The sequence below is a fragment of the Euprymna scolopes genome, chromosome 12 (genome assembly GCF_053919585.1).
Source record: "Euprymna scolopes isolate OS-2025 chromosome 12, ASM5391958v1, whole genome shotgun sequence".
Classification (NCBI taxonomy): domain Eukaryota; kingdom Metazoa; phylum Mollusca; class Cephalopoda; order Sepiida; family Sepiolidae; genus Euprymna; species Euprymna scolopes.
In genome coordinates, this window is record NC_136493.1 from 144,369,538 (window position 1) to 144,395,583 (window position 26,046).

General features: G+C 35.8%; 1 protein-coding gene across 3 annotated transcripts in view; it reads right to left on the minus strand.

The window, feature by feature from the left end:
* LOC145291522 (tubulin monoglutamylase TTLL4-like) overlaps positions 1 to 26,046 on the minus strand; it is a 73,463-nt gene that overhangs the window by 40,637 nt on the left and 6,780 nt on the right. Inside the window, exons 1-2 of one of the 3 annotated variants that reach the window (XM_080137508.1) lie at positions 22,887 to 23,058; positions 21,303 to 21,324 (exon numbers count right to left, since the gene is read on the minus strand). The gene's annotated coding sequence lies outside the window, so the exon portion shown is untranslated. Of the gene's footprint in view, positions 1 to 21,302; positions 21,325 to 22,886; positions 23,059 to 26,046 lie in introns of those variants that run through there. The other 2 variants (XM_080137510.1, XM_080137509.1) reach the window with 2 other exon arrangements.

Here is a 26,046-nt window from a genome sequence, read left to right on the forward strand (position 1 = left end):
AAAAAGGACGTGGAGGGTAACCAAACAAAAAAGGACGTGGAGGGTAACCAAACAAAAAAGGACGTGGAGGGTAACCAAACAAAAAAGGACGTGGAGGGTAACCAAACAAAAAAGGACGTGGAGGGTAACCAAACAAAAAAGGACGTGGAGGGTAACCAAACAAAAAAGGACGTGGAGGGTAACCAAACAAAAAAGGACGTGGAGGGTAACCAAACAAAAAAGGACGTGGAGGGTAACCAAACAAAAAAGGACGTGGAGGGTAACCAAACAAAAAAGGACGTGGAGGTTAACCAAACAAAAAAGGACATGGAGGTTAACCAAACAAAAAAGGACATGGAGGGTAACCAAACAAAAAAGGACATGGAGGGTAACCAAACAAAAAAGGACATGGAGGGTAACCAAACAAAAAAGGACATGGAGGGTAACCAAACAAAAAAGGACATGGAGGGTAACCAAACAAAAAAAGACATGGAGGGTAACCAAACAAAAAAAGACATGGAGGGTAACCAAACAAAAAAAGACGTGGAGGGTAACCAAACAAAAAAAGACGTGGAGGGTAACCAAACAAAAAAAGACGTGGAGGGTAACCAAACAAAAAAAGACGTGGAGGGTAACCAAACAAAAAAAGACGTGGAGGGTAACCAAACAAAAAAAGACATGGAGGGTAACCAAACAAAAAAAGACATGGAGGGTAACCAAACAAAAAAGGACGTGGAGGGTAACCAAACAAAAAAGGACGTGGAGGGTAACCAAACAAAAAAGGACGTGGAGGGTAACCAAACAAAAAAGGACGTGGAGGGTAACCAAACAAAAAAGGACGTGGAGGGTAACCAAACAAAAAAGGACGTGGAGGGTAACCAAACAAAAAAGGACGTGGAGGGTAACCAAACAAAAAAGGACGTGGAGGGTAACCAAACAAAAAAGGACGTGGAGGGTAACCAAACAAAAAAGGACGTGGAGGGTAACCAAACAAAAAAGGACGTGGAGGGTAACCAAACAAAAAAGGACGTGGAGGGTAACCAAACAAAAAAGGACGTGGAGGGTAACCAAACAAAAAAGGACGTGGAGGGTAACCAAACAAAAAAGGACGTGGAGGGTAACCAAACAAAAAAGGACGTGGAGGGTAACCAAACAAAAAAGGACGTGGAGGGTAACCAAACAAAAAAGGACGTGGAGGGTAACCAAACAAAAAAGGACGTGGAGGGTAACCAAACAAAAAAGGACGTGGAGGGTAACCAAACAAAAAAGGACGTGGAGGGTAACCAAACAAAAAAGGACGTGGAGGGTAACCAAACAAAAAAGGACGTGGAGGGTAACCAAACAAAAAAGGACGTGGAGGGTAACCAAACAAAAAAGGACGTGGAGGGTAACCAAACAAAAAAGGACGTGGAGGGTAACCAAACAAAAAAGGACGTGGAGGGTAACCAAACAAAAAAGGACGTGGAGGGTAACCAAACAAAAAAGGACGTGGAGGGTAACCAAACAAAAAAGGACGTGGAGGGTAACCAAACAAAAAAGGACGTGGAGGGTAACCAAACAAAAAAGGACGTGGAGGGTAACCAAACAAAAAAGGACGTGGAGGGTAACCAAACAAAAAAGGACGTGGAGGTTAACCAAACAAAAAAGGACGTGGAGGTTAACCAAACAAAAAAGGACATGGAGGGTAACCAAACAAAAAAGGACATGGAGGGTAACCAAACAAAAAAGGACATGGAGGGTAACCAAACAAAAAAGGACATGGAGGGTAACCAAACAAAAAAGGACATGGAGGGTAACCAAACAAAAAAAGACATGGAGGGTAACCAAACAAAAAAAGACATGGAGGGTAACCAAACAAAAAAAGACGTGGAGGGTAACCAAACAAAAAAAGACGTGGAGGGTAACCAAACAAAAAAAGACGTGGAGGGTAACCAAACAAAAAAAGACGTGGAGGGTAACCAAACAAAAAAAGACGTGGAGGGTAACCAAACAAAAAAAGACGTGGAGGGTAACCAAACAAAAAAAGACATGGAGGGTAACCAAACAAAAAAGGACGTGGAGGGTAACCAAACAAAAAAGGACGTGGAGGGTAACCAAACAAAAAAGGACGTGGAGGGTAACCAAACAAAAAAGGACGTGGAGGGTAACCAAACAAAAAAGGACGTGGAGGGTAACCAAACAAAAAAGGACGTGGAGGGTAACCAAACAAAAAAGGACGTGGAGGGTAACCAAACAAAAAAGGACGTGGAGGGTAACCAAACAAAAAAGGACGTGGAGGGTAACCAAACAAAAAAGGACGTGGAGGGTAACCAAACAAAAAAGGACGTGGAGGGTAACCAAACAAAAAAGGACGTGGAGGGTAACCAAACAAAAAAGGACGTGGAGGGTAACCAAACAAAAAAGGACGTGGAGGGTAACCAAACAAAAAAGGACGTGGAGGGTAACCAAACAAAAAAGGACGTGGAGGTTAACCAAACAAAAAAGGACGTGGAGGTTAACCAAACAAAAAAGGACGTGGAGGGTAACCAAACAAAAAAGGACATGGAGGGTAACCAAACAAAAAAGGACATGGAGGGTAACCAAACAAAAAAGGACATGGAGGGTAACCAAACAAAAAAGGACATGGAGGGTAACCAAACAAAAAAGGACATGGAGGGTAACCAAACAAAAAAGGACATGGAGGGTAACCAAACAAAAAAAGACATGGAGGGTAACCAAACAAAAAAAGACATGGAGGGTAACCAAACAAAAAAAGACGTGGAGGGTAACCAAACAAAAAAAGACGTGGAGGGTAACCAAACAAAAAAAGACATGGAGGGTAACCAAACAAAAAAAGACATGGAGGGTAACCAAACAAAACCGTAAGCAATGGCAAATGGGCGCAGTCAATCCGCACAATTGTGATCACTGGAGACTTAGCGACAGCATCGAAGCTCTTGTTGAAGAGAATATAGATGATACACCTACACAGGCACAATGAGAACGTTCCTTTATTTTTGTTTGAATAATTATTTAAAAAAAAAAAAAAAAAGAAAAACAAAAAAAAGAAACAGTTTATCAAATTCAAATATTTTAATTTGTGGTTGGCCGAGTAGTTAATTCAGGGTGCAAGATTGAACATATGAGATGCGTTTTTTTTTTTTTAAAGTACTTTAAAGTACTGATGAAGTTATGAAATCAATTGAGATTTAAGAAAACTGACAGTGTTATTTTCAAAGAGATTAAGCAGTGACATTTGCCATACAAGCAAGTGTATTTTTGTGCAAGGAATCAGAATATGGCATTGAAAACCGAGAAATTAATGGTTCCTTAGTAATCTAGGATAAAGGGCGAGTAGCCGCAAGAATTACATACGTAAACTTTGCAACTGAATTCTGGTAATTAAAAAGAATCCCTTCCTTATTTCAGTTAGAGATAGGGGAACCTATCACCATACTTTCCCCTAAACATGTTAATTGAACTTATAAGTACAATACGTTTTTTTTTTTTTTTTTTTTTTTTTTTTTTTAATGGAAAGTAGGCATTGTGGATGCGTTCTTGGCATCTCGCCTAACTCTTGTTTCTCATAATTTGTCCCTCAGTCCTCGTTTAGAAGGAGTGATTTTTCTGACAAAGGGAGAAGAAAACGCTGTATTCTTGGTTAGCAGTCCTTAAGAGCGAGTAGTCATGTGAGATGTTAGAAGATTTTCTGTTTCTATGTCTGTCCTTGTAGCCATGGCACTAATAAGGCTGCTGGAGGTAAACGTTTTTCACTGGGCTGACGTTATCTGCCTGATAGTCAGGAACCCAAACCTTGGATTAATCACTAAGGAGGCCGTCCTATCAGCAGGTGCAAAGTACTGGAGCTGCTGTATTATTTGGTGAATGGACTCTGGACCATGCTGTAGCTTCTAGTGGGCTTCTTGATGCCATATTAGTGGGTAATTTTTACGGCTTTACCTTATGGTCTTCAAAAAATATTTCTGTTTCTTTTTCACCCTTAATTTCTCTCTGCCCTGCTCTGACCAACTGTCGACTTGTTCCATAAATCCCCAAACTCCATCATAAAAAGTCAAGAAAGAATACAAGATTAAACCCAGAACTCCAACTTCCAACGTAGATCCTCACTACCATGTCTATTTCAACATCTAGGATCTACGTTCTAACCTTCCAGAGATTGAAATCCAATTACAGACCAAACCAGACCTATTGTTGTTAAGTGAAACTGGCATTAGACCAACTATTTCCTCGATATGAGTTTCTGATTAAAGGATACTCTAACTTAACATCAACATCTGACCCGCAGATCACCATGGGCATGGAACATGTGCCTACATTAGAAATATGTTTCCATGTGGTAGGGACATCTCCAGAGAAGACCCTAAATTGCTCTATGTGCTTCTGGGTTGCACTTGCACATACCACCGTGTTTATATTTGTCCTCTACCCCCCACTCCAACAATAGCCGAGTTACTATCTTTAAGAGCATATCTGAGAAAATTGACCATATTCTGTTTTCTCATCCTTTGGCTAACCTTCAAGTCTGGAGACTTCAATGTTTATAATATGGAATGGTTAGTCCACTCAGACAGATGAGAGGTTTTGCTATGTTCATCCTCTGTTCCGTCTCCACTGGGATCTTCCGACCACTGTCATCTCAGTTAAGATAAAAAACAAAATGTAATAAGTCCTCAGACATAATTCTTCATCATACAGTATATCAATACTCGCTAACTGACTAAGATAGGTTCTGTACATTTATATCAGATATACCTCCATGTTCGTTCCATGTAAAAAAAAAAAAAACAAACAAACATATCCTTTATAGTATCAAACTTAACGGAATGGTTAAGTGTCGGTATTGACCGCTTCATACTTTTTCTTATACAACACAGATTTTAATGATGCAGAAAAAGTAGTATAATAAAGAATTCTAAAAAGTGTTGAGATTTAATTAGGTCGATAAAAGCAATAAGTAGTTTTTTTAATGAAAACTACTTTCTTTTTTGGCTGTCGGATTTTACTACTATAACGAAGAACAAATCAAAAGCAACGCACTCAGTACAGAACCCCAATGTACTTCTACTGCAACATGAAAGCTATCACTAAATGTGCTGGACATTTTTATACATTCCTTGAACAATCTTAACCAAACACTCATTTGCCCCTAGTTTACGTGAAGCTCATCAGACAACCCCTTGATGAAGTTATAGGAATAAATCGTCGTATTGTTACGTGGTTAAATGTGTAACAAAACAAATAAGATAAATTTGAATATGATTTTTACACAGATTAAAAAATCATCAAACAAACAAAAAAAATATTTTTAAGTTAACAATAAAGTCAGAAAATTTAGTGTCAGAGATGATGATATTAGAAGAAATTCAGAGTACGTCAAGCAGTTTAATTATTCACACAAAGAATCTTAATTTATGGATATTTATGGTCAGAGAAATATTTCAAAAATAAGTTACGTTTTGTTGGCAGAAGGTTTTAAAGAGGATTCTTTCTACTATTTAATAACCTTGGAGTTTGAACATGTCATGATGAAAAAAACCCAACAAATGTCGAGTTAACACAAAAACACTTTTATAGAGAAGGCCACTCAGTATCAGAATATTCTTGATTTTTTGTTGGGGGGGGGGGCGGTCTGGGACCTTCTAGATTTAAAATCTTCCTATTTCTTTTATTGTAAACTTTGTAAAAGAAAAGACAGATAAGAACTCTATATATTTAAGGATAACAAATTAAACCTTCATAATAGTATGAAGTCATCCTATAATGAAATTTGGTTGAGATTCTTAAGTAGGGAATAATATGTATTAACCAAACTAATTAATGACAATGACAGTTGAAAATTCAGGTTATGTGCACAAATATTTGGAGCATAAAATTATATTGTGTGCGTGCGTCCGAGCATGTGGTGTCCCCTTCCACCAGTTAAAAAAAAAAAAAAAAAAAAAAAAATTACTTTCACCTTCACCAAGAGTGATGATTGTGCAATATATAAAAAAAAAAAAGGTGTGGTTATTGCGAAAAGCACGAACGGAAGTGAATTACTAAGTTCAATCCCTCATTTGTTGGGGGGGGGGGGTAAAAAATGTGGGCAACAGTGGGATAGCAGTCCTTTCAGCGCATTCACATACAAGGCAAACAGAAGGTAGAGTTTATAGCATCATTTGTGGTTGTCAGACATTTATTTTTTTTTCTTTTTACAAAGTACATTAGGGAGTTGTCCGGCTGGTCCACACAAAAGTTTGGCTAGTTAAAAGAAGTACGTACAGAATATGTTTTTGAAGTTTTGAGATGAGGATTGATTATTTGGAATATTCTTATCTTCAGTGTTATTTTTTACCATGTTTAGGTCAATGTAACTTTCAATCTGCATGTGTATCTTGTAGAACTCTGGAATCTGCATCGAATTTTGAATGGAACCCTTTATTCAAGCCATAGAGGTAGCATGCTCTCATTCTGTCAGCCATGATTGAGTAGAAATCATAAGTCACTATTGTATTTTGAGTGTTGCACCGCACCAACGATTGAACCTTCGACCTCCAGAAGAGTAACTTATAACTGAATTTAACAAGCACTTTATCCACTACGCCATGGATCCTAGCAAAGTTCGAGTTACAATTGCGAACTACTTAGGACTTCTAACCAGTCATGGCTAAATGAATGGATTAAATAAAAGGTTCTCACGTTTCTGAATTTTTTTTTTTTTTTTTTGGAGATGAGGATTGGTTATTTGTATTATTATTCATCGGACTACTGTTCTCATCTTGAGTGTGATTTTCACAGCGTTTCGGTCAATATAACCTCCAACCTTCTTCAGGTGCATCTTGAACTCAGGAATGTTTCCGTTCGAAATTTTGTCCAAATTCCCCAGAGTTCGACAGAAACATTCCAGAGTTCGACAAGATACACCTGAAGAAGATCGGAGGTTACATCGACCGAAACGTTGTGAAAATCATACTCAAGATGAGAACAGTAGTCCGATGAATAATAATACACAGAAAAGGTTCCGTTTGAAATTCCCTGCAGATTACCAAAGTTTGACAAGATGCACCTGAAAGAGGTTGGAGGTTCTATTAGCCGAAACATTGTGAAAACATGCAAAAAGAGTTCAGTAGTCCAAAGAATCCAAATAACAAGATACAAAATAATTTGTGTCCATTTCAAAATATCAAATTCATTAGCAGACACACAAGGGGAATGACAGAAAAGCAACGAAATACAGATTAAGTCATTATCAGCCCATCATAAACAAAATCAAACTGTGCAGATTTTTATTGATGTCGGCTGGAACAAAGGTTGCAGAGTTGGAAGATATGTTCAGATTCCTAGAATTCTAACTTAGACTCCTTATTTTTAAAATCTTCCAATATTTAAACCATCAAATCGATTCTTCAGAGATTAAAAAGCACTACTAGCATTTTTTAGGAGTCAGAGATCTTCGCAGCACCCTGGTTATGACGGAACAGCACCAAGAACAATCAGACACATTACAAAAAAAAATGTCAACAATACATAAAAAGCTTAAAGTTATTTTGAAAGAAAGAGTAAATCTGACATGGCATTATCTTTGACATCGTTTGACTGGATTCAGTAAATATAGATCATACAGAAATGTTTGAAAATAAAATTCTGCAGCGCTACAAAAAAAAAAAAAAAAAAAAAAAAAAAAGTAAATTAAAAATGAAAATAAACGAGTAGTTACTCTCATACGAGAAACAGCTGTGACTGTCTAAACAAAAAGCCATGCATATTCATCCAGCAGAACTGCATAAGTAAATTTGAAAACATTATATCCATTTAAACATGAAGCGTGTAATTACCCAACATCAATATCTGATTCGTTTGGTTCTTCCACATTGACAAAAATCGTAGGAACTTCCCATGTTTTTAATGGAGGTTCATAAATTGGACCAGTCTTACATTTAAAGAAATGCAATGTATATTCAAATACTCGTTAATACCCGGTGTTGTAGCATTACAAGCGTATGCTGTATTTTCGTGGACATCGGCAATATTACATACCTAATGTGCTTCAACAAGTCATATCTTTTCTATTTGATGGTCAATTTTTAAAAGAATTACATTGATGGAAAGAGAATAAAATAAGCATTCCAATGATATTAATTTATTTTTCTTTTATGCGTTCAATATTTTGATGCTCCAAGTTAAAAAAAAAAAAAAAAAAAAAAAAAAAAACGGTAAAAAATTACGACAGCAAAAAGGGAAACAGTTTTTTTCAATGTTACGTTTGGATACATATGCACAGGGTTAAATTTGATTGGATATGGCTGAAATTTTACAGGTTATAAACAAAGAAGTCCATCTCTACTGGTGTTGGATTTTTACGACCATAATAAGCAAAGTTACAACCGAGCAAAGTTGACAAAGAATATTTCAAAATTGATAAGATATATTGGTATATATCATCCATTTTCATATAGATAGTAGGTTCAGAATTATTTTCATGTAAATATTTGATAATTATTAATTGTGCGGAAATTTCTTTAAAATGTTATCTTTTATAGAAATTCAAATCGCTTAAGGGAAACAGCTTTTCAAAACGAAAGCAGAAAAAAAAAAAAAAAAGCCATTTTTTTGTATTCTGAGTTTGTCACTTTAAAAACATTAAATTTGATTTCCAAACAATACTATTTTGTTTTTAACGCTTGTAGTACACATGTACTAAGTATATGCGTTTGTTTTTTTTAGTGGTAAAAAAAACAAAACAAAAAAAGACAAACAAACGGTACTTGTGCACTTATGCTACCATGCTGAAATAATGACATTTAGAAATCCATTCTAAACATGGAGAAGGAAGGGTGTTTTGTTAAATATTCTGTAGTTTCACCTAACAATTAAAGTATATCGTGAAACTTAAATTTATTTTTAATTCACTGTCAAGACCATTTTTTCGAATCTGTAAAACAAACCAGTTTTTTTTTTTTTTTTAACTGAAGATATCTAAATAATAATAATTAGACGGTTTGATAAAAAATTTCATTGTGATGCATTTTGTAAATTTTTAGCCTTTTTTTTCCCCAACCATAACATTTTTCTTTAAAATGACTATCTTAATGTTTTCGGGTATGCAGAAAACAAATATCGCATTTAAATTTCCGCAAATAACTAGCTTTCCGGATATTAAGCAAAGTCATTTCTTATGGTATCGCTGGTGGCCATCTTGGTACTTGTGTTTACGCATAGTTTCTCGGGGTTAGGTTTGCGCATACCAAGATGGCCACCAGCGATAACATAAGAAATGACATTGCTTAATATCCGGAAAACTACTTATTTGCAGAAAATTTTAAATGCGATATTTGTTTTCTGCATACCCTAAAACCTTAAAAAGCAATCATTTTTTTACCATTTTATATCTTTGTTTACATAGTTGAATTTTCAGTAAAACAACAGAATAGAAATGACAAAAATTACCATCAACTGGTACTGTGAAAGCTACATCAAGGATTCACATAACGTACGATTTATGGTTGCATCTCAGAAAATAGGGGGTATATTTTGGGCCAGATAGAGAGGATTTACAAAATTGAAAATTGGACTGGTCCCAAAATACATAAGTTCTGGTCGACTATGGGAATTCCATCTTTTACAGTAATCCAAAATCTATATGAAAAATTTGATTTATTTTTGAGATTAATTCATATCTACAATTTTTTTTCTTTGAAGGGCATTCAATGGCTTTCATTTTAGGCATTCAATGGCTACACCCAGATTAAGCTCTCCTTTGGTGAGGAGGCAGGAAAATGCCTGCTCTCAAAGCTATATTTAAATACCAGTATAATACTTAGTTTTGTTTATGAATAAATACCCACTGTATGATACCATGCGCCAGTTAAAAAAAAAAAAATTGAAATTTGTACATCTGAATTTATAATTAATGGCTTATGGTAAAGAGATGCATCAGATTTGACTGCATAATCAGAAAGAGCACACAATTTTACATAAGAGTGCCAAGTTTCATAAGAATAGCTTGAAAAATAAATAAATGGTGGCAAAATTACTGAATTTCTTGAAATTCGGAAGTCCATAATTCAGCCCACTTTTTCCAAAGAAAAATATCCATGAAAAAGCCTAAATTTTGGCACTTAAAAATTCTCATAACTTTTGAACTACTGATGGTATTTGCATAATTCAAGCGGTTTTAAGCATCTCTTACATAACTCTTTTCATGCAAGTTGATAAAATAACAATTATCTAAAAAGAAAAAAAATCAACTTGTAATGCTAGGTGTTGCATGGGTATCTTACCTATCATTCATTGTATTCAGTTTGATCTTAGGTGATCATCCCAGGCATCACCACCTCAAATTTGAAGGTTGGTTTGTTCGGACAATTTCAACAAACAATTCAACTGGATAATTTTCAACAGTTTTTTTCTTGTATATGTTTCTAGAACTGGTTTACTAGTGTCAGTCTTCATTATTGTAGTCTGCATTGCAATAGACTTTTTTCTGCCTTACATGCAAGGTTCTGTTTTTTTTTCATCTTCTGTTGTTAGAGAGGACTCCTATCTTCGGATTACTCCTTTTGATTTAGAAAGTTACACTTGTACTCATGGAAGTTCTCCATTTTAAATAGGTTTAGAGCATCTTTATAATTGATGACTTCAATTAGCCAATTTCCATTTTTTAAAACGGTACTTGTACAGTTTAATCAAAACATTAAAAAAATGAAAATATAAAAAAAAAGTGGTATTGTATGTATCCGTTATGGAATGAAGATCTCCGAAAAAAAAATTTGACTTAATTTCATCAAGTGCTTACAGTTATATCTCATAGGATTAGCGAATCTCTCGATGGAGGCAACCTTTCTAGCGCAATTGCTCTTGACATATCAAAAGCTTTTGATAGGGTATGGCATAAAGGTTTACTTCACAAGATCTCCAGCTATGGTATAGCTGGAAATGTCTTCTCAATTATTAAATTATTTCTCTCTGATAGGTTCATAAGAGTAGTAGTTGATGGGCAAAAATCAGAAGCTCACAGTATTAATGCTGGAGTCCCTCAGGGGTCCATCCTGGGCCCAACTCTCTTCCTGATCTACATTAATGATCTTCCAAATCACATCCTAACATCATTCGTAGACATTTATGCTGATGACACTACTATCTATGGTAGCACATCTAAGACCGTAAACGAACAAGTTCTCTCTCCTCTGATCTTGAAAGAAGTAGCTGGTTACCTTTAATGCAAAACCAAGCTTCTATCTTTACATCATCAATGGATGTTTTGATCCCCATCTGGCATCAATTGAAATTAATGGCTCTCGTCTTCGGGAGGCCTCATGGTTTACTGATGCAATTCTCTATATAAGAACCAGGTACGTCCAAGGATGAAGTACTGTTGCCACATCTGGGCAGGAGCTGCTAGAAAGGACTTGTCTTGCCTTGATAGGGTTCAAATTAGACTTCGTAGCCTCGTAGGAAATGTCCTTTTCTCTTCCCTGCAACCTCTATCTCACAGAAGAGATGTTGCAAGTTTGTCTGTTATTTTCATGGAAAGTGTTTGACTGAGCTCCAATCTACGGTTCCCCCCCCCCCGTGTCAAACTTTCCCAAGAAACACTCGTCTAGCTGAAAACACTATCAATAATTCCTCCAACTCTTTATCTGTGTCTAAACCTAAACGTAGATTCCATGAACAAAGCTTCTTTCTTAGAACTGCATGCCTGTCTTCCGTTTTCCTACTTTCCAGCTGACTACAATATGGTCGTCTTCAAGTCCAACATAAACAAGTTCTTGAGCCATTCCACTTAAGTTAACAAATTTACCGAATTTCCATTACTAATGATTACTATATTGTCCAATTAACTACTGTACACTCTTAACCTTCATTCCGAGTGGTCTCTGGCCTTGATAAGTGGTTATGCCTATGTAATAATTTTTTTTTTTTTTTTTTTACAGCAAAAAACTTATGATACTGAGCAAAAGGTTCGATTTTTAGAAAGAAAAGCTAGTATTAAAAATGGGGAAGGATTGTCGGTACTTTAAACTGAGTTATCTCCCCATGGTGTGTTCAAAAAATTCAAAGATGGCTACCTTCAACACGCTATCATAAAAACGTTTTCCTGCTGTAAAAAAAAAAACAAAAAAAACCAAAAAAACTACTCAATCAAATTAAGTGAAATTTTATTTTTGAGATCTTCAGTCCAAAACGGATATGTACAATATAACCCCTTTTTTTTTTTTTTTTTTTTTTTTTTTTTTTTTTTTTTTTTTTTTTCTCGATATTTTCATTTTATAATGTCTTGAATAAACTGTACAAGTACCTATAAAACTGTTTTGGAATTGCATTTGGTTGATATTTTTTCTATTAGGAAAGGTGATAATTCTCAGACTTTTTTTCCTTCTATTTATTCTATAGTTAGGAATGTTGGGAAGTTATGTATGGGTGATGTAGTTTTCCTTGTTTTGGAGGGTTTTTTTTTCTTCCTCTGAAGTAGAGAGGTCACAATCATCTTTTAAGGGCATTTTTGGAGGAGTTTTGAGTTAGGGTTTTATTTCTACCATATATAATTTTGATTGTTTTCATCCACCATGCTCCCTATCTACATCGAAGTCTAAATCTGGGACATGGCAAGGGGGAGGGGGGAACCCCATTTGCTTTGCTCATGTCGGGGGTACGTGGAAGAGATACTTTTTTGGGGAGTAGTTGTTAAGCACTTTCTGATTACTGTTCACTATGCAACTCAAAAATACATATGTACAGAAGACAAAGATAGATGTGCCAAGTTCTAATCTTCCCAATTGATTGACCCTCAGCCATCGCTTGCCATCATATATTCAGAGATAAAAAAATTACTGGGTAGGAGAGGATAAGTTATTGGGTTTGGAGTGGGTTGTATATGATGGGGATTAACATGACCAGCCGATTGGTCAGATTGGGCCTCTCTGACCTCCCGTTAAGCCCAAGTAAAGGACAAAGTCATGTGTTACAGGGTCATGTCCTCTTTGTCCTTGGGTAGGGGTGTCAAAATTTTTGACACCCCTAACACAAAACTGCAAATAAAATATTTTTAAAAAAAAACCTCAATTTCTCTTTTAAAAGTGGGTTGTTTATTTTCTTTATGGAATATACTTCCAAAATAAACTATTAAAGACGTTTAAAAAAATATTTTTTTATTTTTTAAAAAACAGTGTTTACAAAGTGCCTGCATGCGCTCATGCAGCCATTTTGTTTATGTAATGAAATCAATTGAATTTTACGAGTTAAATGTTTTCACTTTAAAAATCTATCAACATTTTTCTATTGGTTCAATTTTTACAATATTTTCCGGTTCAAATGTGAAATTTTATGCTCTTTCCAATAAACCAACTATAATATTCTAGGTAAGGCTTTTTTTTTTAAGTTCACCCCCCCCCATTTTGAAATGTCTATTAAAATGAAATTCATTTTTTCACCTCAAATTTATATATCGCAAATTGAAGTTAAAAGATCAATAAATAAAATAAGCTTATTAAAAAAAAAAAAATGTTATTTGCTAATTTACCTGAAAATTTGCAAGTTTGAAACCTTTTAAAAAACCACATTGATTTTTTTTAAGTGAAACCTAATAATCTTGTTATATTGCACAGAAAGTTTCATTTAATTACGACAATTATTTCTATTTCATTCAATGTTTTTTTTAAATATAAAAAATTTTTCACTCCATAAAGAAAAAGAATATATTAAATCAAAATCTCATGTATTTCTTTAAGAGAATTAAAAAAAAAAAAAAAAAAAAAAAAAAAAAAAAAAAAAAAAATCGCTCAACTTTTTTTTTTTTTTTAGCAGCAAAAACTGATAAGTGAAATGGGACTATTTTCAACTATGTTTACAGCCAGCAATGGAAAGAGACATTAATTCTGTTGCTTACAGGCCATGATAGTTCATAATTCTAAGAAAGGGAGACGGTTATCTCCCCTTTTTTCCATTTGTGACGAGTCGCAGTATTTTTTAATACTCACTTAAAGTATTTTATTTAAGAAGGACATGGAATATAAATATGGATAAGTTAATAATGAAGAATGGAAGTACCCATTGAATAGTATTTTTTATAGGCAAATGATTTTTTGGAATTTATATATACATATATTTAATCAAAGCAAGTTAAAATTTGATTTTCTTTAAATCTTTTAAAGAAAACAGATTTTACAAAAAACAAATATTGCATAATTTGCTATTAAACCTGTTATTTTTTTTTAATTTGGTCTTTGCTCGTTTAATTGAAGAAAAAAAAATTAAGGTTTGAATTACATTTTTCAAGTAGTTATAAGCTTTGAAAGATAGGTCGAATTATTCAATTTTTTTATCACGCATTTTTAATGGCGTTTTCTGATACTGCTCGGGTCCTAATCTGCTCAATCACCGGGATCCCGTTTCAAAGCATCACGAATGGCCAACAGCCTGTTGGCCCATTGAAGGACTTTTACTCTTTGCAGGGCGGGTAACTAGCATATTCTAGTGCCCTACCAACTGGGGGGTGGGGGAACAGGGTATCCTTGTTTTTTTTTTAGAAATTGATTGCGTTTTGCAGAGAGAGAGAGAGAGAGAGAGAGAGAGAGAGAGAAAAACAAACAATGTGCGGTGCATTTAAGTCAGGAAGCCAATATCTTCATAGATGTTTTGTGAATGCGTTATTGGCAGCTCTCATTACTCTCACTTCTTTGTCACTCAATCCTCATTTTTTAATGAGTGATTTTTCTGACAAAGGGAGAAAAAAAGCTGTATTCTAGGTTGGCAGTATTTTGCGTCAAAAGTTGACAGAGATGGCGGAAATTTTCTGTTTCTATGTCTATCCTTGTAGCCATGTCACTAGTAAGGGTGCTAGAGGTAAACGTTTTATCTGGGTTGACGTTATCCGCCTGATAGTCAGGAACCTGAACCTTGGATTAACCACTAAGGAGGCTATCCTATCAGCAGGTGTAAAATACTGGGGCTGCTGTATTGCCATTTGGTGAATGGTTTCTGGACCATGCAGTAGCTTCTGGTGGGGCCTCTCGATGCCATATTAGTGGGTAATTGTTACGGCTTTACCTTATGTTCAACAACAAAAAAAAAAAAAAAAAAATTTCTTCGTTTCTTTTTCTCTCTTAGTTTCCCTCTCTGTCCTGCTCTAAGCAAGTCTGACGACCTAGTCCACAAATTCCAAAATTCCATCATGACAAGTTTCAAGAAAAAATACACAATTAAACCTGGATCTCTAACTTCCAACGTAGACCATGTCTCCTTCTCCAACATCAGGGGTCTACGTTCTAACCTTCCAGAGGTTGAAGCCCAATTACAGGAGACTAAACCAGACCTTTTATTTTTAAGCGAAACTGGCATTGGACAGACTATATCCCTAAATGAGTTCGTAATTAAGGGATACGCTAGCTTAACTTCCAAACCACTTCCGACCACTCAGCTGTATCAATTAAGATAAAAATGAAATGTAATAAGTCCGTAGACATACCTCTCCATTGTACAGTATATCGATACACTGCCTGACTGGGATAGCTTCCGTACATTTATATTGGATCAACCTCTGCATTCCATGTTTAAAAAAGATGTGTCCTCTATAGTATCAGACCTGATGGAATGTTTAATTGTAGGTATAGACTGTTTCATACTCTCAAAAAGTTCCAGCAAAAACCTAACAGCCAGCCATGATTTTCTCCAAAATGTGCTGCTATTGCGCACAGAAATCACTTTTTCCAACGTAATAGATGTATGGAAATTAAAGCCACTTTTAGGACTGCCAGCAACCTTGTAAGAAAGTAATAAGGAACGCAAGAGTTATATGCTCAGTCCGTCAAGTCCAATGTAGCTGAGCAGCAGCTTGGTTCCCACCAGTTTTGGCAAATAGCAAACAGAATCCTGAACAGAAGCGGGTGCTCTATCCCAACTATCATTAATGGACCTGAGTTAATCTCGTCAGCATCAGACAAAGCCAAACTCTTTGCCAAGAACTTTTGCAGCTAATTCTACCCTTTGCGACCAAGGCCGCCAACCCCCAATATTTCCTCCTGTATCGGAAAACACACTATGTGATATACAAATATCTGTACGTGATGTTACCAAGCTAATCAAAAACCTTGATTCCAGTAAAGCAACTGGCCCTGACGGTATTTCAATTATAATACTCAAAAAACTTCAACCTGAACTAGCGCCCATACTTACAAAGCTGTTTAAACATTGTCTTAAGGAGAATTGCTTCCCATCATCCTGGAAAATCTCATCAGTATGCTCTGTATTTAAGAATTCAGGTGATCGTTCATCCCCCTCTCAGTACAGGCCAATAAGTCTCCTGAGCGTCATGAGCAAGTTGCTGGAATCTGTGTTAAATAGAGAAGTAATCAACCATCTCAGCAAAAATAACCTTCTTAGTGACACACAACATGGTTTCCGTTCTGCTAGATCTACAGCAGATGTGCTTACAGTTATATCTCATAGGATTAGCGAATCTCTCGATGGAGGCAACCTTTCTAGGGTAATTGCTCTTGACATATCAAAGGCCTTTGATAGGACATGGCATCAAGGTTTACTTCACAAGATCTCCAGCTATGGTATAGCTCGAAATGTCTTCTCAATTATTAAATCATTTCTCTCTGATAGGTTCATAAGAGTAGTAGTTGATGGGCAAAAATCAGAAGCTCACAGTATTAATGCTGGAGTTCCTCAGGGGTCCATCCTGGGCCCAACTCTTTTCCTGATCTACAGTAATGATCTTCCAAATCACATCCTTACATCATTTGTAGACATTTTTGCTGATGACACTAGCATCTATGGTAGTAAATATAAGACAATAAACGACCAAGTTCTCTCTGATCTTGATCACGTGGTAAATGGGGAAAGAAGTAGCTGGTTACTTTTAATGCATCTAAAACCAAGCTTCTATCTTTACATCATCAATGTTCTGATCCCCCATCTGGCATCAATTGAAATGAATGGCTCTCGTCTTCGGGAGGCCTCAAGTTTTGACAAGCTTCTGGGCTTGACCTTTACTCCTGATCTTAAATGGAATACGTACATCAAATCTGTTGCCAAGGCCGCTGGAAAAATGGTGGGATCCTTTTATTGATCCAGTAGATCGATCACTGCTGATGCAATTCTCTATCTATATAAGAACCAGGTACGTCCAAGGATGGAGTACTGCTGCCACATCTGGGCAGGAGCTGCTAGAAAGGACATGTCTTGCCTTGATAGGGTTCAAATTAGACTTTGTGGCCTCGTGGGAGATGTCCTTTTCTCTTCGCTGCAACCTCTTTCTCACAGAAGAGATGTTGCGAGTTTGTCTCTGCTTTATTGTTTATTAGTTTCCATATGCATTCGGGTTGTCTGCCCTTGTTCACTAATTTGCTGATTTTTTTTTTTTTTTCTTTTTGTTAATCCTTATCGAAACAGTAAAGTTTGATGTTCTTGAATATAAAAAACTACTTGATTAAATTACACGATTTTTAAAAAATTTTTTTCATTTTCGTCCCATGGCTGGTACGTTACAGAAATTTCTGCATTTTCTTAATTTGATAATGATTGAAATCGCCCTAAACTCTAGAGCCAGAGCTCAAAACAACGAGATATTATAAAAAGACTGACTGGGAAGCCATCAGAGATCTTATCAGAGATGCCCCATGGGGAAATATTTTTCTCTTCCTGCTGAATAGTGCGCAAACGAGACCACAGAATGGTTCAAAACTGCAATCGAAGCGCATATTCCATGCGGCAATTTTATAGCAAGCCCCATTCTCTCCAATGGTTTACTTTGACTTGTGCTACTGCCATTGCTCAAAGGCAGCATGCATACCGCAGATTTAACCGATATAAGTCCAGTTCAAACAGACAGAAGTACATAGAAGCTAGAAGTAACGTTAAGAAAGAAATAGCGACAGCTGAGAGAGAATTTACGGAAACCACTAAAAAACGCATCGAAGCACAAAAACTAGGAACTCGTGATTTCTGGAAAATCTACAACAGTGTAATAAATAATGGGCAATCAACAATTCCCCCACTACCAAAAATCACGAGGTTGTTTGCTCAGCAACCGACAAGGCTAACATGCTTGCCAGTCGGTTTGCCTCAAACTCCACACTAGACCCTTCCAACCACCCCCTACCTGAATTTCCTATGTGGACAGACGCCATGCTAGACAATCTGAAAATCACCCCTACTCAGGTGCATGCTATCATAAAAAACCTTGACATTTCAAAAGCATGTGGACCCGATCTCATCCCAGCTGTGCTATTAAAAAAGTGCTCAGCGGAAGTAGCTACAATCCTCTTCGAACTCTACAACAAATGCCTTAATGAATCTTGCTTTTTGTGCTGTTGGAAAACTGCTTCTGAGGTATCAGTATTCAAGAATTCTGGCGAAAGGACTGACCCATTAAATTATCGCCCCATTAGCCTCCTCCCACTTTTTGCCAAAATATTTGAGACCTTAATTAACCATGCTCTAGTCCATCACCTTACAGATGCTAAACTTCTCACTGACCAACAATATGGATTTAGACAAACCCGTTCCACAGCAGACATCCTAACTAATCTCTGAACATATCTACCATTCACTGGACAAAGCGGGGGGGGGGGGTAGAGCAGTAGCTCTAGATATATCTAAGGCTTTTGATAGGGTATGGCATGAGGGTCTCCTCAGGAAAATTAGATCATACGGTATCACTGGTAGAATACTAAACATAATTAAATCCTTCTTAGATAAGAGAAAAATCGAGGTTGTCCTCGACGGTCGTACATCGAAACAATATGATAAATGCAGGAGTGCCCCCAGGAGTCTATCCTTGAACCTCTACTGTTCCTGATATTCATAAATAACCTCCCTGACAAAATTGCCTCTGAGATGGGTATATATGCTGATGACACCACACTCTAGAAAACAGGCACGACAGGAAAACAACTGAACACATATCTAAAGAAATGGCAGAAACACTAGAGGATGACCTCCAATCTGTAGTGGAATGGGGACAAAAATGGATGGTCATGTTCAATGCCGCCAAGGCGAAACTAGTTTCATTCAATAATTACAAGAAACCTTCTCTACCACCTATAGCAATGGCCAACGACTCTTTATCTGAAAGTACATCTTTCAAACTCCTTGGCCTAACGTTCACAGGAAACACGAGTTGAAACAATTACATTGAAGGCATTGCCAGGGCCGCTGCAAGGAAGGTGGGCTCCTTCTACCGTGCTAGAAAACTAACACCAGAAAGTATCTTGTACCTCTATAAGGCCACCATTCGCCCATGTATGGAGTATTGCTGTCATATTTGGGCTGGTGCATCTGCTACTAGTCTCTCGCTCCTTGACAAGGTTCAAAAGAGAGTCGCAAATCTGATAGGCCCTGAACTAGCATCTAAGCTTCAGCCTCGGTCCCATCGACGAAACGTTGCATCCTTCTGCCTGTTCTACAAGTATTTTAATGGTGAATGCTCTGACAAACTGCAAGCACTTGTGCCCCCATGATGTGAGCACCCTCGACAAACCTGACAGGCTGCTAAATCCCACCCCCACACTGTAGAGATCCCTAGATGTAAAAGATCTTTCTACTCTAGTAGTTTCTTCCCCAGAACCGCTAGACTTTGGAATTCCATTCCAGGTCCCTGTTCCCCAAACTCTACTGACGTGCAGAAGTTCAAGTGCAACGTGAACAGACATCTTGCTGCCCAAATCCCTACATAGTACCCCAGTAGTTGTTGCCCCTGATAGTAGCCCCTTACACCAAAGTGGCAATGTGCCTTGTTTGGGGTGAAAATATAAAAAATGTTTTGAAATTCCTCCATAAGTGCCAATCTATATAAGCACCTAATAATAAATTGGGAATTTTAACTAATAAGTAAAAATATCTAATTTTACCGGAAGTCAACAAAATGATGTAATTCCCGCTTTCCTTTCGAATTGTTAGTTGATAATCATCACCGATTACGTAATTGAAATGTTAAAAAAAAAAAAAAAACACTGGTTGCCAGGAGCTCACAAGGGCAAAGTTAAACACAGGACAGATTTTTAACGGGAAGGGGTAAACAGATCTCCAAAGGGGACCTCTGGATTATGCCTCAATCAAGAAGGATCTCTTTTCGACAGGGGACATAAATACAACTCGATCCCAAAACCGGATAAGTGTCCGATAACCCTTACAAGGTTAGCAAATTGTAAGGGGAAAACAATAAATTAATTAAGTTTTTTTTTTTTCGTCAAGGAAGCACGTGGTTGCCACCGATAGAAATGGCTGGCGACAAAGGGACACAAAATACAAACAGAACAATTTAATCGCAATTGATATACAATTAGTTTCAGAATCAAGCTAAAAAATAAGAGCGCGAAATTACACACACACTTGATTGATGTATATCCGTATTTAATAACTCAATCTCCATATACACTCACATGTATATATTAGTATATATAATTATGTAGTCGTTCGTTCCACACCCACACATAATTATTCAACCACGTGTGCAACAACTTGTCTTTAAAAAATAAGGGGGGGCAATGAAGTTCAGGTTGAAAATAAGTTGCAGAAGTTTTATAACTTTTTGTTTGGTACTTGTACATTTTAGTCAAGGCATTAAAAAATGAAAATATTGAAAAAAGTTTAAATTGTATGTATCCGTTGTGGAATTGTTCTCCGGAAAAAAAAAAAAAAATTCACTTAATTTCATTTTTTTTTTTTTTAACAGCGAAAAAACAATTTGTTATGATACCGAGCAAAATGTTCGATTTTTAGGAAGAAAAGCTAGTATTAAAGATGGGGAGGGGTGTTAGCGCTTTAACTGGAGTTATCTCCCTTTGGCATTTCTAAAATTAAAACAATTTTTTTTAAATCCAAGATGGCTGCCTTCAACGCGCTCTCATAAAAACGTGTTTTTCTGCTGTAAAAAAAAAAAAAAAAAAAAACTTGATGAAATTAAGTGAAAATTTTTTCGGAGAACTTAGTTCCATAACGGATACGTACAATTTAAACATTTTTCGATATTTTCATTTTTTAATGTATTGACTAAACTGTACAAGTACCTTTTGCTTTTAAAATAAAGAGTTTTAGATATGAAAATATTTTAATTAAATCCAAAAAAAAAAAAAAAAAAAAAAAAAAAATTCAAATACGAATTTTAGAAATCATTTAAATCAAATTGTAATCAGCAGTGCTGATTATCAGCACATTATTCCTATTTACTTGCCTTCCCACGTGGGCAGAGTCAGACACAAGGTCGTTTTTTTTTTTTTTTTTTTTTTTTAATGTGTGCAAAAAAAAAAAAAAGAAAAAAAAAAGCACATTGTTACTACGAATATTTTCAGATGTTATAGTTTTTTTTTGTTTTTTTTTTTAATGAAAAATAAAATGCTTACCGTAAGACATTTTTAAAGAAACCTGAAAAAAGAAAATAAGAAAAAAGCTAGCAACATAAGATAGTTTTATTTCGGATTGTACACAGATTCGAAAATGTAAAAAAAACAAAAACAAATATATAACAAGAATGTTATCATAGGCAAGAGAAATTAGTTTTCTACCTAACTGGATAATATTTTAGTGTTTTTATTTAATGTAACATGTTCATTAGGCTTGAAAAACATAGTGTTTATAGATGTATTGGAAAATTAAAAATGGCGCCCGATTCTCTTTGACACGGTAAGTTTGGGAAAAGGAATTAAAAAAAAAGAAACTAGACAAAATACTGTTAGAAACTCGCTCAATATATGTTACCGCGACATCGACATTCGCTGGGTTTTAAACAGTATTTTGTATATTTTTGACCCCTTTTCTCAAACTTACCGTGTCAAACAGAAAGTCGGGCCGGGCGCCATTTTTGATTTCCTAATACATCGGTAAACACTATGTTTTTCTAGCTGAATAAATATGTTACATTAAATAAAAACACTAAAAACATCCAGTTAGGTAGAAAAGTAACTTATCTTGCCTTTGATAACATATTTGTTTTTTGACAACTTTTTCGAATCTATGTGTACAGAAAAACAAAGTAACAATTTTCATTTCATTTTTATAATTTGGAGAAAAACAACAAAACAGAAGATCATGTTTCAGAATTTTTGAAATGAGGATTGATAATTGGACTGTAGAGGGAAGATGGATCGATCGTCCTCTGAATTCATGACGAAGTCAAGATCATTACCGATGTATTGGAAAATTTTAAATGGCAGCCGACTCTCTTTGAGGCGATAAGTTTGGGAAAATGAGTTATAAATAAAAACGAGACAAAATACTGTTAGAAACTCGCTCAATATATGTTATCGTGACATGGGCTGACATACATTCGGCGGGGTTTTAGCAGTATTTTTACTGGTTTTTTATTTATAACTCCTTTATCCAAACTTAACGTCTCCGAGAGAGAGTCGGTCGCCATTTTGAATTTTCCAATACATCGGTAAACACTATGATTTTCGAGCTGAATAAACATGTTACATTAAATATAAACACTAAAAACATATCCAGTTGGGTAGAAAAGTAACTTATCTTGCCTTTGATAACATTTATTTGTTCTATATTTGTTTTGTGACAACTTTTTCGAATCTATGTGTACAGTAAAACAAACCAAGTATTTTATTATTTAAAAATGTGTATATTTTAAATTTGCTCGACTTAAAACACTATCGAAACATATATATATATATACACACACACACACACACACGTAACAGTAACACATATTACCCACATCTTTATTGTTTTATTCTCCAAAATTTATACTAAAATCCAAACTAAAGATAAAAATAAAAAACGAACAACATACGAAATAAATAAATACAAAACATGTATAAAAAAAAAAAAAAAAAAAAAAAAAAAAAAATCTATAAGCTAATTGATTGACACGTGGGGAGAAGGGGAAGCGTGATTTTAATGTCGTGCTTACCAAAACAAATATAATTAAACTAGTTTAGTTTTACAAGAAGAGGCTTTTGAAAAACGATTCTTACCTTTAAGTTATTTTATAGGAGAGAGGTAAAGTTTTTGTGTCGGAATATCCAGGGAGGAATACCACGTAGTCTATACAGACGTTTCAAATTATTAATATCGAAATTAAAGTTTTAATTGCTCACCCGGAACGAATAATCAGTATGGGCTTAGGTCATGTGACAAACAACCGGTGACGAAGGAAAAGATGTCTCTCAACTCGATTTATCCCGTCTTCTACCCAGTAAAAAGTGTGTGTGTGTGTGTATATATGTGTGTGTATATATGTGTGTGTATGCATGCTTGCATGCATGTATATATTCAGACACATCGTGCGACCGTGGTACCGGTGTCATCTAGAAAGCTAGCCTCGCTCACCAATCTGTGTTTTTTTTGTTTTTTTAAATCTGTAAAAGATATTTAATAAAATAAAATAAGACTGTGTTCAAAAGTTTCACATATTTTCTTCCATGTCAATTTAACACAGGACGTCCAGTTTGATAATCGATACATTTTACATCGAGGCTAAATTTTCACCTGACAACGGTACAGTGGCGCTTAGAGGCGTCTCTTCAGAATCATCATCATATATATATATTACAAGGAAGTCCCTACTTATCAAGGCCTGAAGGAAATTCGAGTATAAGGTGGTCAGTGAGACAACAGTATTATGATTGGTAGTAGTGGACATTTGGTAGAATTTGTTTATTTAAAGGAGACGGCTCAAAAAGAACTTATTTGGACTGGAATCTACTTGGTCCCAGGGAGAGAAGTGGTTTAGTGCCGAAGTCCTAACTAGGTAATGCCGACGGGTCCGTTTTCGGCTACCAGAATTGTGGATTCGTAACGAATGTCACGCCAGAGCATAACAGACAGCACCGCACACGCGCACCAACCACCACCCCAGTGGAGATTTTCCTTCTTCCCAGGCTGCCCAGAGCACTCCAGCAGCCCTCCCCTGTGTGCCTCTGCCTAGTGCCTCCTCACTGCCTAGTGCCTCACTGCCTCAGTGAGGCAGAGGCACTGAGGCAGAGGCACACTGCCTCACTGCCTCATTTGCTGTTGTAGGAAACAATAAGAGTAAGGAGACCATTCGATTTCAATTGTTGGCAAAGGCGCATTATAGTTAACAACGCAAAAAAAAAAAAAATTAAAAAAGCACAAATAACTTTTATCAAAATAAAATTTTCTATCGACCTGTAGATTTTTGTTTTTGGAACTTATAAGTATTTTTTATTATTTTAAAATTTTTCTTTTTACAAAACTTGTATTGTACCCTAGAAGACTTTAACAACAACAACAACAACAACAAAACGGATTCAAGATGGCTGACGTGATTTCTTTGATGATTTTACATGCTTAACAACCGAAAAAAAAAAAAAATCGAAAATTAAACAAATGTACAACTAGTGGCCTTCAGGCCTTGATAAGTGGTGACCTCCATATAAAACAAAAAAAAAAATAAATAAATAATTAAAACGTATTAAAATTCAATTTTCGACCAATCTGTATATTTTTAACTTATTGAAACTGTTTTAAAGTTGTTTGAAGAAAATTTTATCCCCCTATGTCCCGCGGAAAGTAATTCTTCTAAACTTGATAATTGCAACTTAAAGAGAAAGAAACATTCATGGAAGAAAAGAATAGAAAAAAAAACAAAAACAAATTGAAAGAAATGATTTTTATTAAAGTGAAAGTCCTGAGAGGAAAATGTCTGTAATCTGTTAGCTGCCAAGAGTTGTCAATCTGTCTTACAAGCAAAATTCTTGTATAGTAACATTTTCGAAAGGATAGAGCTAGGAAAGAGAGAGAAAGAAAGAGTGGGGGGGGGGGGAATTCACTTATTGAAAGCAGTTCACAGTTTGTATAAATCCTTTATAGAAACAGCATTATTTTCCTTTTTTTAGTCCGAATTCTTTTAGAAACAATCATCATCTCTTCGTTTTAAGCGTGTCCGTTCTCCATTAGATTCTGTTAGCTTCCTTAGTTATAATTCTTTCTTGGAAGTATTTTCCTAAGCGCGATCACAAAACGAAGAATTCTTTTGTAAATTTCCATTATAGAAGAAAGGTAAATAAAATTCACATTTCAAAATCAAAATCTGATACTGTGGTTTCAGGTAACTAGAAACCATCTGCAAAATATCCCGTGTGCCCTTTTTATCCTGAGATATCCTTCGAATTCGTTGCATATTTCAACTGTTTTAATGGCCAGTTAAAACTGAAAAGCTGGTTCTCTCTCAAATATCCTGCGTCTCGAATTTGCCCAAGAGACATTCCAAATGTCAGATAACTTGACATAAAAGTCTTATCTTCTGGAGGAATCAGCAATTCTTTTCTTTTCAACTATTTGTATCTCTAGTCAAGACAGAGAAACTGTTCACAAAGTATTTTGGTCTTTTTTCTTTGCCCAAGACCTTGAATAAATATTTCGGTTAACCTTGATATATTTAACCCTTTCTTCTCAACGTCTGAACAGCAATTTCCTTTTCTGCATGTGAATAGCTACTAAACATTTTTTTTCACAAACATGCACTCCATGGAAGACTTGATACGCAAAGAGAGGCTTGTCCAATCAGCGAGCAGAAGAGGATCATGTGACATAAAAGAGGAGTAGGAGGAAGGCCACAATTCTGTAGATGAGGAGTTGACTGATAGTTTACTTGTGCTGCATGGTTTGTATTCTACACAATCCACTTTTTCCAGCACCTCTCATCCAAAAATTGAAACTTTCAAATAAAATAAAATGGCAGTTCAATCAAAAATTACGTTTAAATCAAGCTTAAACTCAAACAAAACCAATTTGCCTCCTCCTTTGCATTCACGAGGCTTGCATTCACAAATATCCGGGCTTAGAACTAATTTAGATGATGTTGAATTAGCAAACACACCAGGTATCTTAGCGCTAAGTGAAACTAACCTACACTCCTCCATCGCCTCTAACCACTTTAATATGCCTGGTTATTTCCCGCTTTGCTGTAAAGACTCAGACAGACATATGCACAGACTTTGAGTCTATATTCAAAACACCCTCCCCTTGACTAGAGAAACAAAACTAGAATCAGATGACCGGGCCTTTATGTACTTAACATGCAGCATAATATTAACTGCTTTTATTTTCTCTAGCGCTTTCCCTCGACCCTAAGACGAGTGAATTGAAAATTTCTGAAGTGGTCAAACTTTT